Source organism: Vicia villosa, linkage group LG2 (genome assembly GCF_029867415.1).
Source record: "Vicia villosa cultivar HV-30 ecotype Madison, WI linkage group LG2, Vvil1.0, whole genome shotgun sequence".
NCBI classification, from domain to species: Eukaryota; Viridiplantae; Streptophyta; class Magnoliopsida; order Fabales; family Fabaceae; genus Vicia; species Vicia villosa.
Genome location: NC_081181.1, coordinates 94,932,124 through 94,948,310, shown reverse-complemented (window position 1 = coordinate 94,948,310; position 16,187 = coordinate 94,932,124). Strand labels below are relative to the sequence as shown.

At 38.4% G+C, this 16,187-nt stretch overlaps 1 pseudogene; it reads left to right on the top strand.

Annotated features, from left to right (window-relative positions):
* Positions 1 to 1,357: 1,357 nt before the first annotated feature.
* LOC131649614 (uncharacterized) overlaps positions 1,358 to 16,187 on the top strand; it is a 25,393-nt pseudogene continuing 10,563 nt past the window's right edge.

Genomic DNA, 16,187 nt, shown 5'->3' with positions numbered 1-16,187 from the left:
TATGCTTATGCCACTTTATTTTGCATTGGAACCATAATTCTTTGGTTAGGTCTATCACTCCCTTCGGATATGCAGCAGCATGAATGTACTTTTCCATCATTTTTGAGATAACATTAACTATGTTGTCACCTCTACCTTAAATGCTTGGAGCCCTAATACAAGGAAAGTCAATACATAGAGCATTAGCTATTTCCTTTTCCATGTCCAAAGTTAATTTGATGTCAGTTTTTATTTACAAGGGATACAGTATATGCCTCATTTGTGTGCTTTTTTAACCATGGTTTTTTAACTTTTACAAACATAACAAACAAGTGTACTACTATATACTTATAATAACAATGCTTGGATTCATTTTAAAACATGAAATTGGACCTTGTGTGTAAAGAAACGACTGTCCTGTTTATTTTGAACCAATAACATTTAGCAATTATAATTAGATTAGGGACCTAAATCATTGGGTGTAGAAATCTAATTGTTGTAAACAAATAATTTAACTGCAGGTAACAATGGTAATAATAAGACTAACAAAAACTTGAACTTTACCAGAGCATGAAACTATGAAGAATATGGGATGCTTGTCTTGCAAGTGATGATACATCTCCATTGCTGAGAGAATTTTTCTATTGCTGCCAAAGGTATTCTGTTCTGTTCATGTCTAAACTAATCTAAACACAATATTTGAATTTCAAAAAAATGAAAGACATCAACAATGTAATGTACCTAGGTCTGTTTGTGGAGGGACCTCTAAAGATATGGCTTTTATGGACAACTATTCTTCCATTGTCAATATGTGAATAACCTGATATTGTAGAGGCAAAATAGGATATTATTTGAGGATTATTTTTGTTGCATAGCATGAGTATAATGAAGATTATAATTGCCCAGGCTGTAGAAAAGAAATTATAATAGTTGAGTACAGTACCTTAGATTGAATATGAGCTTAGGGTTTAGTCTTAAGTGCTGCTCAGTTTTCTGGGAAGTTATATATTGAAACATGGTTTACAAACAGCAAAGACGAGTTCATTATATACTGAGGTGCTTGCAGTACAAACTTACCATTAATTCAGGTGGTTGAACACATTTATGGTTGAACAACAACTACCAATAAATGCTTAGTCTGTGGTGTTGTCAATAACACCAGAATATAGTAAACTACCAATAAAATTATGGTATACCTATGCCCTCAAATATGGCTGCCCAATGTTGTGTGTCTGTCTTGCCCAATGTTGTGTGTCTGTCTTATTTAACCATAAATGTGATCAACATGTATATAGAGGTATTTTATTATTATCAACACCATTAAATGAATGACAACCATATTTTGTTGACTTTTGTAGAAATCTTATTACATCCATCTATGGACCCTGTTGACCCAATTTGTTCAGCCAAAAAGGCAAGAGCAAGAAGATCGTTGCTCTTGAGAGACTTGCGTTCCAAGCGACAAAAATATAGTAGTCCACAAGTACTACATGGCGATAGAATGATGAATACTCCAATGTCAATTACTCCTAGGCAACCTTTGAAAGAATTGACTCTATCATTCCAAAATAGTCAACCCGGAATTCCGTTTAGTATACAGCCTATGATGGTAAGTCCACGTGATGCCGGTACAGAACCTAGCATATCAAGACATGCTTTTAGGACAAATTTTAGCACCTACCAAATAGGTGGTTTGGGAACAAATCTATTCTCACAATTTGCAGGAATATCCGCGGACAAGGAGAACGAATCGTTGACTCCTTCATCAATGGTAAATTTAAAAGAACGGTCACCGTCTCATGAAATGGAAGTCCTTGGAACTGGAAGTTCTTCTAATTTGCACACGTGAGTTAACTGCCTTTCCATTTTCCTATCTATTTAGCATGTCCATCAATATAATGTATGTAGCTTATATGTATGCCTTACAATTGATGTGGTTAAATATCTTCTAATCACACTGTTCAATCTCAACACTAATTTTAAGCATATATAGCAACTACCATAGCACTGTATTACACTCTCTCCAAGTAATGAGGTTGCACATTGTGAGCTTGAATCATGCATATCTGTTCACGTGCCACCAATGTGAGATTGATAAATAATCGGTAAAGTCGGTATAATGCAAAGCATGATTAACAATCTCAACAGGTGCCCACCAAGTTCCAGACCAGGTCGGGGTAGGCCTAAAAAAGGCTATGGGGTTCCAAATATTTCTAGGAACTTGACCAGGAAGTTTACGGTGCTTGCAAGTACAAACACTGCTGCGCCGGCCTCTACTCTCGAGGCAAATGAACAAACCAGGTAAATACATCCCTTGCTGTGCATAATGTCCATGTCTGCTCACTATAATTGGAATTTTTGGATATGGATGTAATGTTTAACAACAGTGCTGCCATTTAAGTTTATCAAAGTTTAATTGTTGTTTTTTCGCATGACAGCATTCCAGCTATGGAAACACTTAATGGGACAGATGCCAATGTTAATTTTGTTCTTCCAACTCAGCCAGTCCAGCTTCCATCTGATCTAAACAAAGCATCGTCTTCCGGAAGTAAACCACGGTATAATTCAAACACAATACTTTCATGGTTACAAGTACTAACGAGTGGTACAACACTTCATGCAGATGCAATATTTAACACTTAACCATACTCAATTAGTCATATAGTATCCCTCTCAAATTTTTGGAAATTCTTTAATTTTAGTGTCAAGGAACTAAAATGGATGTTATTCACTTGGTTTTGACTGTGCAGAAGTACTCCCATACCCAAACGATCTAGGGGCAGGCCTAGAAAACAATTGGCTGAGATTCCATGCCCGCCGTCGAATTTGAATAGCCAGTTCACTCCAAAGCATTGGTATGGCATCCTCCAAAGCAAATGACCAACCTAGATCAAGGTACCAAACATGAGATATCTTATTATTCCATTAATGGCTCCACCTATTAACTGTTTAATCATTTTTCCCAACAGTAATGTCAACACACCATTGGTCACGCCTCTGCAAATACCCAGTGTTAGAAACCAGCCTGTTTGTCGCGAAGTACCGCCAGTAACACAGTCCACACACAATCACCGTCGTAGCACGGAGCCAACATGTCCGATTTTTACACCTGCGGTCAATATGGATTTTAATAGCGACTCCGACAATGATAGCGACTACGACCCTTTTGCAGGTATGGAATTTACTTTGTTCTATCACTGAATGCTATATTTCAGTTTACATTTACATTACAGTTAGAGACCTCATTTCAATGTTGCCTAAAAACCTATGTATTTCGTAACAGCATATCATTCCGAAGATGAAATCTGTTCAGATACAGACGAGCATGAAGCACCTTTGCCTATGCATGGTTATGCAACCGGAATTGACTCGGGTACGTCGTTAATCCTTTAGGATAAGTACAGACTTAAAGATAGTAAACCATTTTAAATTTCATATCACTAATTTTTACATGGATTGGTTGATTGTAGAATATTACGATATCGGTTCACCTCTTATCGAATGTCCTTATTGTAAAGCAATGATGTGGTATCAAGAGAGGATGCACAAAAGTACCCACTCTGCTAACCCGAAGTTTATGATGTGCTGTGGGAACGGAAAAGTTGAACTCCCACTGCTAAGACAGCCTCCGTATCCACTTGCAACACTTTTGTTTGATCACGAAAGTATTGTTAGTCGGAAGTTTCAAGAACAAATCCGACTATACAATATGATGTTTGCATTCACATCACCGGGAGCAAGGTTGGACAATCGTTTTAACAACGGACGTGGCCCTCCAATACTAAGGATACAAGGTCAAACGTGTCACCGCATCGGAAGTATGTTGCCTCCTGTCGCGGGCGAAAAATCGTTTTGTTCCTCTTTTTTGTGGGATGAGACACCTGATGCCTTCTTTGGGCTCGAGTGCTCATAAAAAATGATTTTTCTTTGTTTCGACCAAACTTTTTATTATTTCCAAAGGAGGAAAAGGAAACAAGCTGCAATAACCTAAAAGTGGGGGGAGAGATCTTTGGGTAAGAGGGTTGGTTATACGAAGGGAAGGTATTAGCACCCAACGTATCTATAGTACTCTATAGGTTTCTTTGCTTTGTTTTTCATTCCATGTTATTGAGAGGTTCTTGTGAAATAGGTGGGACCTAAGGTGTTTGTTTGATTATGCTCGCAAAGATCATCGCGATCCTCTGCATACATATCCCTTAGAGGGAATCAGAGCATCTGTAGCTCGGGGTCTACGGGTGCTAAGGTTTGAATGGTTTTTTTTTTGTTTTGTTTTGCTCGCCAAGGATCGACCTTGTGCCTACGTATTCTCAAAGGGATGTTGAGAAAGTCAGAGCAATCGTAGTTCCCACTTATGCTAGTGGAAGCAAAGGAAAATAGACAAATGTCGTCTAAATGCTAGATGTATCTAATCTATATCATCACATACATCTGTTTGATTTTTGTTTGTTTGTTTAACCAGCCTTGTGGCAAAAACTTTCAATGAAGTCAGCCTTGTGACAAAAAGTTTTGATTAATCAGCCAGCCTCGTGGCAAAAGTTTCAATGAAGTCAGCCTTGTGACAAAAACTTTGATTAATCAGCCAGTACGGTGGCAAAATGGTTTGATTGATTAGCCAGCCTTGTGGCAAAAAGAAGTTTGATTGATTAGCCAGACTCGTGGCAAAAAAAGTTTGATTGATTGATTGTTTGTGATGATATAGAAGAGATACTCCTAGCATAGAGATGAAAAATGTCTAATCTCCTAGGGTATTTGTTTTGGATATTGGGGATGCTTATAAGAAGCCCGTGGGTCCTTGTACGAAGCCCAAGAGGAGGCTATCCGAGGGTCCTTGCATTGTAAGCCCAAGAGGAGGCTATGGGAGGGACAATCCAGGGTCCTTGCATTGTAAGCCCAAGAGGAGGCTATGGGAGGGTCACTCGTTTGTACAAAGCCCAAGGGGAGGCATGGTATAGTTGGTTTGAGCTCTTAGAGCGATTTCACCGGGAAACCATACTCTATGTCCTAACCTAAACTAGGGAGATTCTTTGCACGAAGCCCAATAGGAGGCTATGGGGAACCTAGTGTTGTACTAAGTTGAACAAGCATATATAACACAATCACAAGTATGAACAAGTACGAACAAACATGAACAAGTACATGAACAAATATGAACAGTTATATATATATGACAAAGTGTGTGTATATAATGGAGTTTATGAAGGAAATATACCTGTAAGCATGATCCATTTGTATACACAGGGCTCGGGACTCACACTCGGGGAGAAGTCCACTTGAGTTTATTCAAAGCTATGTAAACAGGTATTTACAAAGGGGCTTGGGACTTATACCTACATGGAGGCCCGTGGTATTTTTTGGGAAGATTTAAAGAAACCTTCATTTTTGGTTTGTTATTCAAAGTTAAAAACAAATTGATTGAGATATGTACAAAAGGCGTACAATGAAATACCTAATTTCATGTACTGGAATGGGTATGTACAAAAGGGGCTTGGGACTTATACCTACATGGAGGCCCATGGTATATTGAAAAGTTTTGAAGTTTCTTTGAAGTTTTGTTGTTTTGAAAATGATTTGAAAATTGTTTGAAAAGATTTTATTTTGAAGAAGTTTTATTGTTTTGAAAACTGTACAAAAAAGAAAAGAAATGGGACTTACACTCTCTAATATTCGAGAGGCCCCACTTCGTTTTGAAAATCAATTGATCAATTAAAAAGATTTAATCAATAGTTTTCTTTGAAAATCAAAAGAAAATGGTTTATCGTTTTTGAAAAGAATCGCGATCGCTTATTTAAAATGATTTGAATTTTGAAAGAAGTTAATTTAATCAAGATAAACAAAAAGATTGTCTTAAATTGACACTTAGATGATTAGGGTTTGCTCAAAAAATATTTACAAGTGATTAAATTTGAGAAATCAAGTGAAAAACAATATTTAAAAGTATTAAAAAACACTTAAAATATGTTATTTTAAACTTAATTAAAAATGTATTAAACAAATATATTTTTGTGATTTTTTTTTGATATTCATAAAATACATATATAAAATAATAAGTGTATAAAAAATGAATAAAAAATGAGTTAATTTGATTGGTTAAATTAATGGTTGAAGTTGTGAAGAAAATGAAGAGAAATAGTGATAAAAAAGAAGGGTTTGGTCCCATAGGGACTTGAACTCGTGACCCTGAGGTCACTACTCAAAACAAAAGCCAACTGAGCCACGCTTGTGGCTTGTAATATACACGCGTTGAATTAATTATATTTTAAATCAATTTCCAGAAATCCTTTGAACCAAAAACGCGCCAAGAACAACCCTCCAACTGAAATTTGAAAATCTCTAAAACTGTGTTGTTTTGATCAAGCAAAGGGTCTATCTCACTCGGTTTTTCACAAGGAACATGATGGTGATCTCAGAATTCATTTATTTTTGCTCTAAAGGGGTCAATTTTCGCATGAACATGAAGAACCCTAGAACTGAAATTCAATGTGAAATCGTGTATGTGCAAGTTATGATGCAATTGATTGAGGGTTAATGATCCTCATAGGTGCAGAAACAAGATGGTATGCTCACATTTCATTTATGATGCGTGGAAGTATGAATTTGAAGTTCATGAGCACTTACCTCAAAAACGGCCAAACTGAGAATTGGATTTTGATCTGGAGGTGTTACAGATGCTTTGTATCAATCTGAATAGCTTCTATGATGATTATGGAAGGTGTCTGGATGTCTGGAACAAGTTGAATTCATCTGAGCATGGCCATGGCACCCGATCTGCAGTTGCTTCAAGTATGAATCGAATTTGAAGATGGAGATGTTTCAGATCATATGTGAGTGTTTGGATAGTTCATATGTGATATTTATGAGGTGTTGGAAGTGTTAGTTTGGACAGAAATGATCTTGAATGGATTTTGGCATGATAAGGCCATGGTTATGCATATTTGAGAAGTGAGGTAGTGATTTTGAGCTTGAGGTGTTTTTGGGGTGTATGAGTGGTTCAAACAAGTTTCAAATGATGTTTATGAGTTGTGGGAAGCATCACTTTGTTCAGAACTTGCAAGGTTTGGAGGTTGAGTTTTCTACCTCACTTTGAAACACATGACTTGTAATTCAAGAAAGAAGAGAGAAAACCTATAATTGTGAGGTTTTGGTGTGAATTGAAGAGTGATTTGCACCTCTATTTATAGGCCAAACATTCTGAACTCAGAGCTTTGCAACTTGCTTCTTCTTTGGTGATTTGGCACTTAAAGGATAGAAAGGAATCTTACCATTAAATGCATATGGTTAAAGTTACTAAACCATGGTTAAAATTGGCTATGCTTCTTATCTCTTTCCCATCTGTCTCAAATCAGAAAATATCTTCCAATTATTGCCTCTATGTATCATTACTTGGTCCATTTGGCAATTTGGCTCATAACTTTGGCAAAATGACTTGAAATTTCAAGTGAAAAGTTCACTAATGGCAAAAATTCAAAACCATAGCTACACTTCAAATTTTTTCATGCTCTTGGACATTTTGGAAAGCTCATGTTACACACTTCAAAACCCTAGTTGAAAGTTTCTTCAAGATCTTTAAGGAAGTGGGTGAAAAAGATCCATGAACTTTGAGAAAAATGAGGTTTTAAGTGAAGTTTTCAAAAGATACCAACTTTGAAGCTCCATATCTCTTAAATGGTTGATCTTATGGAAAAAAATTATATGTGACAAAGTTGTTCATTGGATCAAAATCTACAACTTTCATGTTGGAAGTTTTTTTCAGTTTGTAGGTGAAATTTTGAGAAATTCCCTCCCAAAGTTTGGAAAAAACCATGAAAAACACTTAGAAAAATTTTCTAAGTATGAAAGTCAAACTTTGACTTTTTGATTCTTGATTGATTTTCTTGATTTTTCTTAATCAAATGACTTCTCATATCATATATTGATGATTTAAAACTTCAAAAGTCATGGTTGACCAAAATTCCCCAAAAGTCAATGGTGATCTTGTACAGTTGACTTTTTCAGACGAATCGCGTTTCTGGAGATTTCAAATGAAACAGGCTATCCTCACCAAATGAATGGTATGAATGGATCATATTGAAGCATTAGAGGATATTGAGCCATGGTTTGAGTTGTGGCACCATGTCCTGATTAAAAAGTCAGTTATTCAGTGAATTAGGTCAAAACCCTAATTGTCGACCTGATGAAATTGATGACTGTGGACCTTGAATTGAGATGCAATTTCCATGGGATATGGTCATAGGGATTATTTGAGGATGATTGAAACCTTTGATTGACTTCCTGGGGGTTTTTAGGGTTTCCCAAATGTGATCCCTGATTTTAGTCCCTGATAGTTCAAAATCCTGATCTGAGGATTTGTCTGATCAATCTTTGTGTAGGAGATGTCTTGAGCTAATGGATTAGGTCAAAATGAGGTACTTGGGGTCTTGAGGTCATGTCCCAAGTTATTAGACCAAATTCTGAGCAAAAGTCAGGAGTATGCTATCTTCAGTCAAAACCCTAATTCAGTCGATTCAAAGCTGTTGAGCTTGCTGAAATGAATCTCTGAGGACCAAATGTTGATTATTGATGAAGATGATTCATTTGAGATGAAGGGAGAACAAAACCCTAGTTGATTGTTGCTTGTACTGATGAGTGATTTCTTGATTAAATCCCTGCTGAGTCACAAGTAGCAAACACAAACTATGCCATTTGTTAGAGATGCAAATGATGCATATGCAATGATATGAGGTGGTATCTTAGGTCAAAAATTGGGGTATGACAGATGCCCCTATTTAAGTTTCTTCAACCTGAGACATGAAGATTGAAAATCTTCGTTTTGATAGGGTGGAAGAGACTTAAATATCAGAAGACGCAAATTTTGGACCTAAGATACCAAAATTGCGAATGATGCAAGGATATCTTTACCGAGGGAATATCAAGACTGACTCCACTGGGGAAAAGAGATCGGGAAGGATGTCTCAATCCGTTCTAGGAAGAGAATCCATTTTTTTCTTTTCGGGAAAGCAAGTGTATGCTTCACCGGGGAATGATAGCTTTGTAAGAAAAGCTTACCTATCGACATTATCGACTATCAACATGGGGATAGACTTGTTTAATAATGCGAAGGTGAAAGGTATGAAACTGTGTTACCGACTATCAGCATGGTGATAGACTTGACAAGGTAAAAAGAGTTTCAAAGGTTCGGTTAATATTACCGACTATCAGCCTTGTGATAGACATGTTAAATAATATAACCAGAACAAAAGGTTACCGACTACCAGCCTCGTGATAGTGGTTTTGAAGACATGATTAATTATCAGTCGAGTGATAAAATGATCCTGGAGACTTTGTTAGGGAAATTACTGGTTATTCAGCCTTGTGAACAGTAATAAGGCCCTGATTGTCGAATGATCTTCATGATTGATTTCCTTGAGAGGAAATTTTTGAAAGAAACATAAACTGCTCAGATGACGAGGCGATTGTTTATGGTTCAATTTTTTCACGACTCTATTTGGGGAATCGGAATTTGGATCTTTGGTAAAGACAAGGTTCTAACCAAGAATGAATTGGAAAGAGACAGTCAAACAAGACTTTGTATCCATGAGGAATGAACTCGAATGGATATTTTCTCCTTTGTTTTGAGAGGAGAAACTAAAGCAACCTTCTTCCACGAGGAATGATCTCAGTGGGGAACTGGAGAAAGAAGATTTTATTTCTGCTTATGGGTGACAACCTACTTGGAGAGATGACACGCCCATACCTATTTCTTTTTCTTCTTTTTTCTTTTCTTCTTTTTTTTCTTTTTTTTTCTTTACTTTTTTGGGATAGATATATCCTGAACAAACGATTATTGAAAAATGCAAGAATGCATAAATGATGCAAATATGTATGAATGATGAATGTCAAGAATGTAGCATGCATACTGACAATACTGACAGACAGAGGAGTATATACTGGAGAAGGACCAATGTCGCAATACAACCAGATACTTGGCAAATGTTCTTCAACACGGTGTAGATAACACAGGTGATGAATGGTGTTGCATGTTTTAAACTTCTCTGGGGAAGATAAGCATCTTTTCTCATTGAGACGGAAGAACCTTTTCACTGGAGATGGAAAATCTTCGTTACTGGGGATAGAAGAGCTTCTTCACTGGGGATAGAAGAACTTTTCCTATCATAATCTTTGATTCATCCTATGGAGATAGCTGTTGATGTTCCTTCTGTTGTTCACCACTCAAAGGAAAATTTCGCTTTTATTTTGAAAAAGTGAAGTAAATTCATTTAAAACTTCTTTTTTCTTTTTTTTTCAAAAGTGAATAACACAATTAAAGCGTCATTTTGCAAGCTGAAAGGAATTAAAGATTGCAAACAAATGGGCACAAGGCTCAAATTTATTTAATAGGATGGTAATCAGCTAAAGGCGTGATTCCATAGAGTATTTACAAAAGTTGGAAATGGTAATTATGCGGAAAAGGCTACATTGAAAGCAATAACCACTATTCCCTCTAACAACTTTGAGTTACAACTGTGCTTGTCGCTTCAGATTGGCGATGATTTGCTTGAAGACCCTTTGATGAAGTACAGACTCCTCAGGTGACGAAGTACGGACTGATGCAGTTACTTTGTCATTAATCCCTAATTTTTGCCTAGATTGCCCTTTCAGGTTTTCAATCTACCAGGATGAATTTTTTCTGTTTTTGTCTCTAATTTTTGCCTGGACCGCCCTTTCGGGTTTTCAGTCCACCGAGACGCTCATTTTTGCCTAAGTCGCCCTTTGCGGGTTTTCGACTTACCGAGCTGTTCTTTTGTATTTTTTAGATAAAGTATTTCTTGACTGCATCAGCATTCACAGGATGTGGGAGTTCATCACCATCCATGGTTGCAAGAGTCATGGCGCCGCCAGAAAATGTTCTTTTGACAACATACGGGCCTTCGTAATTAGGAGACCATTTGCCCCTAGAATCTGGTTGAAAAGACAAGATCTTTTTAAGCACGAGGTCGCCTTCTTGAAATTCACGAGGTCGAACCTTTTTGTTGAAAGCTTGTTTCATTCTTGCTTGGTATAACTGTCCATGGCATAGAGCAGTCATACGTTTTTCTTCTATTAAGTTCAACTGATCGTATCTGCTTTGACACCATTCAGCCTCTGATAACTTAGTCTCCATGAGAACTCTCATTGATGGGATCTCAACTTCTACGGGGAGCACAGCTTCCATGCCGTATACTAGAGAAAAGGGAGTTGCCCCTGTTGAAGTACGCACTGAAGTACGGTACCCATGTAAAGCAAATGGCAGCATTTCATGCCAGTCTTTGTAAGTGACGACCATTTTCTGGACAATCTTCTTAATGTTCTTGTTGGCGGCTTCAACAGCGCCGTTCATTTTTGGTCTGTAAGGAGAAGAGTTATGATGCTCAATCTTGAATTCCTCACACAGTTCTTTCATCATTTTGTTGTTCAAGTTTGAACCATTGTCAGTAATGATCTTGCTGGGAACACCATATCGGCAAATGATGTTATTCTTGATAAACCTCACAACCACTTGTCTTGTAACATTGGCGTAAGATGCTGCTTCGACCCATTTGGTGAAGTAATCAATGGCTACCAAGATGAAACGATGACCGTTTGAAGCTTTCGGTTCGATCATTCCAATCATGTCGATCCCCCACATGGAAAAAGGCCATGGAGATGAGAGAACGTTGAGTAGAGTCGGTGGCACATGGATCTTATCTGCGTAGATCTGGCACTTGTGACATCTCTTCACGTGTTTGTAACAGTCTGACTCCATTGTCAACCAATAGTATCCTGCTCTTAACATTTTCTTGGACATTGCATGCCCGTTTGAATGAGTTCCAAAGGACCCTTCATGCACTTCATGCATTAACATGTCTGCTTCGTGTCTATCCACGCATTTGAGCAAAACCATGTCGAAATTTCTTTTGTATAGCACATCTCCATTCAGGAAGAAACTGCCAGAAAGTCTCCTTAGAGTTTTCTTATCTTTGTTTGATGCCCCAAGTGGGTACTCTTGAGTTTGAAGGAAGCGTTTGATGTCGTGGAACCACGGTTTATCATCGATGACTGCTTCAGTTGCAAACACATAAGCGGGCCTTTCAAGGCGCGTAATTCTGACTGTAGGCATATCATTCCAATGATTGACTTTGAACATGGAAGATAGAGTAGCCAAGGCGTCTGCCATTCGATTCTGATCTCGAGGTATATGATGCAACTCAACTTTGTTGAAGAAAGTCAACAGACGTCTTGCATAATCTCTATAAGGAATCAAGCCAGGGTGATAAGTTTCCCACTTGTCTTTGATTTGGTTGATCACGAGGGCTGAATCTCCATATATGTCGAGGATCTTGATCCTTAAGTCAATGGCTTCTTCGAGACCCATGATACAAGCTTCATATTCTGCGATGTTGTTGGTGCAATCAAATAGCAATCTGGCGGAGAACGGGATATGAGTACCCTTGGGAGTGATGATGATTGCCCCAATTCCATTGCCAAAAGCGTTTACTGCTCTATCAAAAATTAGGCCCCATCTTGATCCAGGATCAGGACCTTCTTCCGGTAACGGTTCGTCACAATCTTTCATCTTTAAGTACAAGACATCTTCATCAGGGAAGTCAAACTTGAGAGATTGATATTCATTAATTGGTTGATGCGCCAAATGATCGGCGAGAATGCTTCCTTTGACCGCTTTTTGAGCACGGTATTCAATGTCATATTCGGATAACAGCATTTGCCATCGGGCAATCCTTCCTGTTAAGGCAGGCTTTTCAAAGACATACTTGATCGGATCCATTTTGGAGATTAACCAAGTAGTATTGTTGAATATGTATTGGCGGAGACGTTTTGAAGCCCAAGCCAAAGCACAACATGTTTTTTCGAGCATGGAGTAACGAGACTCACAGTCTGTGAATTTCTTACTCAAGTAATAGATGACATGCTCCTTCTTACCAGTTTCATCTTGCTGTCCAAGCATACAACCCATGGATTCTTCCAACACGGTAAGGTACATGATTAGTGGTCTTCCTTCAACTGGAGGAATCAATATTGGTGGTTCTAACAGGTATTCCTTGATACTGTCAAACGCTTTCTGGTAATCTTCAGTCCATACAACCCCTTGATCTTTGCGGAGAAGCTTGAAAATCGGCCCACAAGTAGCAGTCATTTGAGAGATAAATCTGGAGATATAGTTCAATCGTCCGAGAAATCCTCTTACTTGCTTTTCAGTTTTTGGTGCAGGCATCTCTTGAATAGCTCTGACTTTGTCGGGATCTACTTCGATACCTCTTTGGCTGACAATGAAACCCAAGAGTTTTCCAGATCTAACCCCAAAAGTACATTTGTTAGGATTCAAGCGAAGCTGATATTTCCTTAGTCGTTGAAACAACTTCAAAAGGTATTCAATATGTTCTTCTTCTGTGCTGGACTTGGCTATCATGTCGTCCACATAAACTTCAATTTCTTTATGCATCATATCATGAAAGAGAGTAGTCATTGCCCTTTGGTAAGTTGCGCCTGCATTCTTTAATCCAAACGGCATCACTTTGTAGCAAAAGGTACCCCATGGGGTAATGAAAGATGTCTTCTCCATGTCTTCGGGAGCCATCTTGATCTGATTATAACCAGAGAACCCGTCCATGAAGGAAAAGACGTTGAACTTAGCGGTGTTATCGACCAGCATGTCAATATGTGGTAATGGAAAGTCATCTTTTGGACTGGCTTTGTTCAAGTCACGGTAGTCAACACACATTCTGACTTTTCCATCTTTCTTCGGAACTGGCACTATGTTGGCCAACCATTGAGGATACTCAGAAGTGACAAGAAAACCTGCGTCGAGTTGCTTTTGAACTTCCACTTTGATCTTGTTAGCCATATCAGGGTGAGTCCTTCGCAATTTCTGCTTAACTGGCGGACATTCTGGCTTCAATGGCAAGTAATGCTGAACAATATTGGTATCCAACCCAGGCATGTCTTGGTAGGACCAGGCAAACACGTCAACATATTCTTTGAGAAGGTCTGTCAACTTACTCTTGACATCAGCATCAAGCAGCGATCCAATGGTCACTTCCTTTTTGTCTTCTTCAGAACCCAAGTTGACCTTTTCTAGAGGCTCTTTGTGAGGCAGAATGGCTCTTTCCTCGTGCTTAAGTAATCGAGAGATCTCGTCTGGGATCTCCTCTTCTTCCTCTTCTTCGGCTTCGAACACAGGAAACTCAAAGTTGGGAGAGGGCATAGGGTTATTGCATTCAATGGGTTTATCAATAGTAAATCTGCACATATGATTTATTTCAGAAAATTTTATGAATGCAAGAGTGTATGCAGATTTTTTTTGAAAAAGTTTTTTTTTACTTTTTTATTTTGGTTTTTTAGGATTACCATTTCCAGAAAAAAGCAAAAATAAAACATATAATGTAGGGAATTCAAAATGACGCTTTATTTATGATTCATCTTTGAAACAAAGCCCTAAACACAAACTCATTTGCCTTGGGCAGGACAAAGAGGGAAACTTTTAAAACAAAGCCCTATACACAAAGTTATTTGGGCGGAACATTTAAAAGCAAAGCCCTATAAAACATCTCTCTGCTTTGGGCAAGGCAGGAGGTCAAAATAACAGCGAGGTGATTACTTTGAGCGGCGAACAACATTCGGAACGTCGACAGCTTTCCAGTAGCAACGAACTCCTCTGTGCATTATGTATTCAGGAAAATTCTCCTCAGAATCATCTTCAGTATTGACATTGACCGCTGGTCGAGCAGGATTTGAAGGTCCTGGTTTGTCAACCTTGTTCTTTGTAGAGTTGAAACGGTCTTCTTCCACCTCTTGAAGAGCATAAGACGAGTCACAATCTTCAGAATTTTCAGGATGTATTTCCCAGTCTTCAGGATGAAGAGACTCATTGTCAGCGACACTCTCTGAGTCAGTTGCGGGACCATCTTCCCCTTCATCTTCAAAAATGGCATTTATGTGATGGTAACCATCTTCAGTATTGTGAACCTTGGCAGATGCATTAAATCCGAAATCTTCAGTGATTTCAGGCTGCTGAGAAAATTGACAGGGCTGATAAGCCTCTTCTGGTTGACTATTATATTCAAAGGAATCTCCCCATCCAGTTGGTTGGATATCCTCAATCGCAATCTTGTAACTTTCAGGTGCAGTATATTTCACCATATAATCAAATTTTCCACTTGGTTGTCCCAAGGTGCCCCAGATCTCTGCAGGAACAAGCTCAATTTCTTTGCCTTTGGATTTCTGTGACGGAGGATATGGTTCTTCCTGAGATATGTATCCCGAGTCATTGAGATAACATTTCCATTCTTCTTCAGGATCAGGTAGACCTTCTTCAATGCATTCTTCGATAAGGACATTAACCTCTTGAGGAATTGGGTTAAGGAATCCTCCACTAATGAATGTTTCTTTGATTGGACGAAGGGTTTCATCCTTCTTGGTGCAGTTTGAGAATGTTGGTGAACATCCGAGTCCTGCTCTGGTTTCATTCTTGGTAGGGATCACAACTTGCCCCCAGCCAGTGGTAGTTCCATCTTGCACTACTTTTACCGCCTCTTTGTAAGAAGAGATCGATGCTTTCTTCATGGAAGATTCGTCTTCTAAAGAGAGACCTTGGAACTGTGTTCCTTCCACATCATCAGCACTAATAAAAGAGAAATTGGATAAATGGCTCACCATCAAGGCTTGTTCCCCACTTATTGTTACCAATTTTCCATTTGTTACAAATTTTAACTTTTGATGGAGCGTAGAAGTTACTGCCCCTGCTTCATGAATCCATGGTCGTCCTAACAAACAGCTATAAGCAGCTTGAATGTCCATGACCTGGAAGGTGATTTGAAATGTATGTGGACCAATTGTCATGGGAAGGTTGACTTCGCCGATAACCGATTTTCGCGATCCATCAAATGCTTTGACTACCACACCACTGAACTTCATAGGCATCCCTTGGTAAGACAAGCGAGCAAGAGTTGTTTTTGGCATAACATTCAAGGAAGATCCGGTGTCTACCAACACATTTGACAAAGAGTCTGACTGACAGTTCATAGAAATGTGCAAAGCAAGATTGTGATTTTTACCCTCCTCGGGGAGTTCTTCATCACAGAAGCTTAAATTGTTACAAGCTGTTATGTTGGCTATTATCCCATCAAAATGATCAACAGTCACATCATGATCTACAAAAGCTTGATCCAAAACTTTCATCAGGGCTTCCCTGTGGGCTT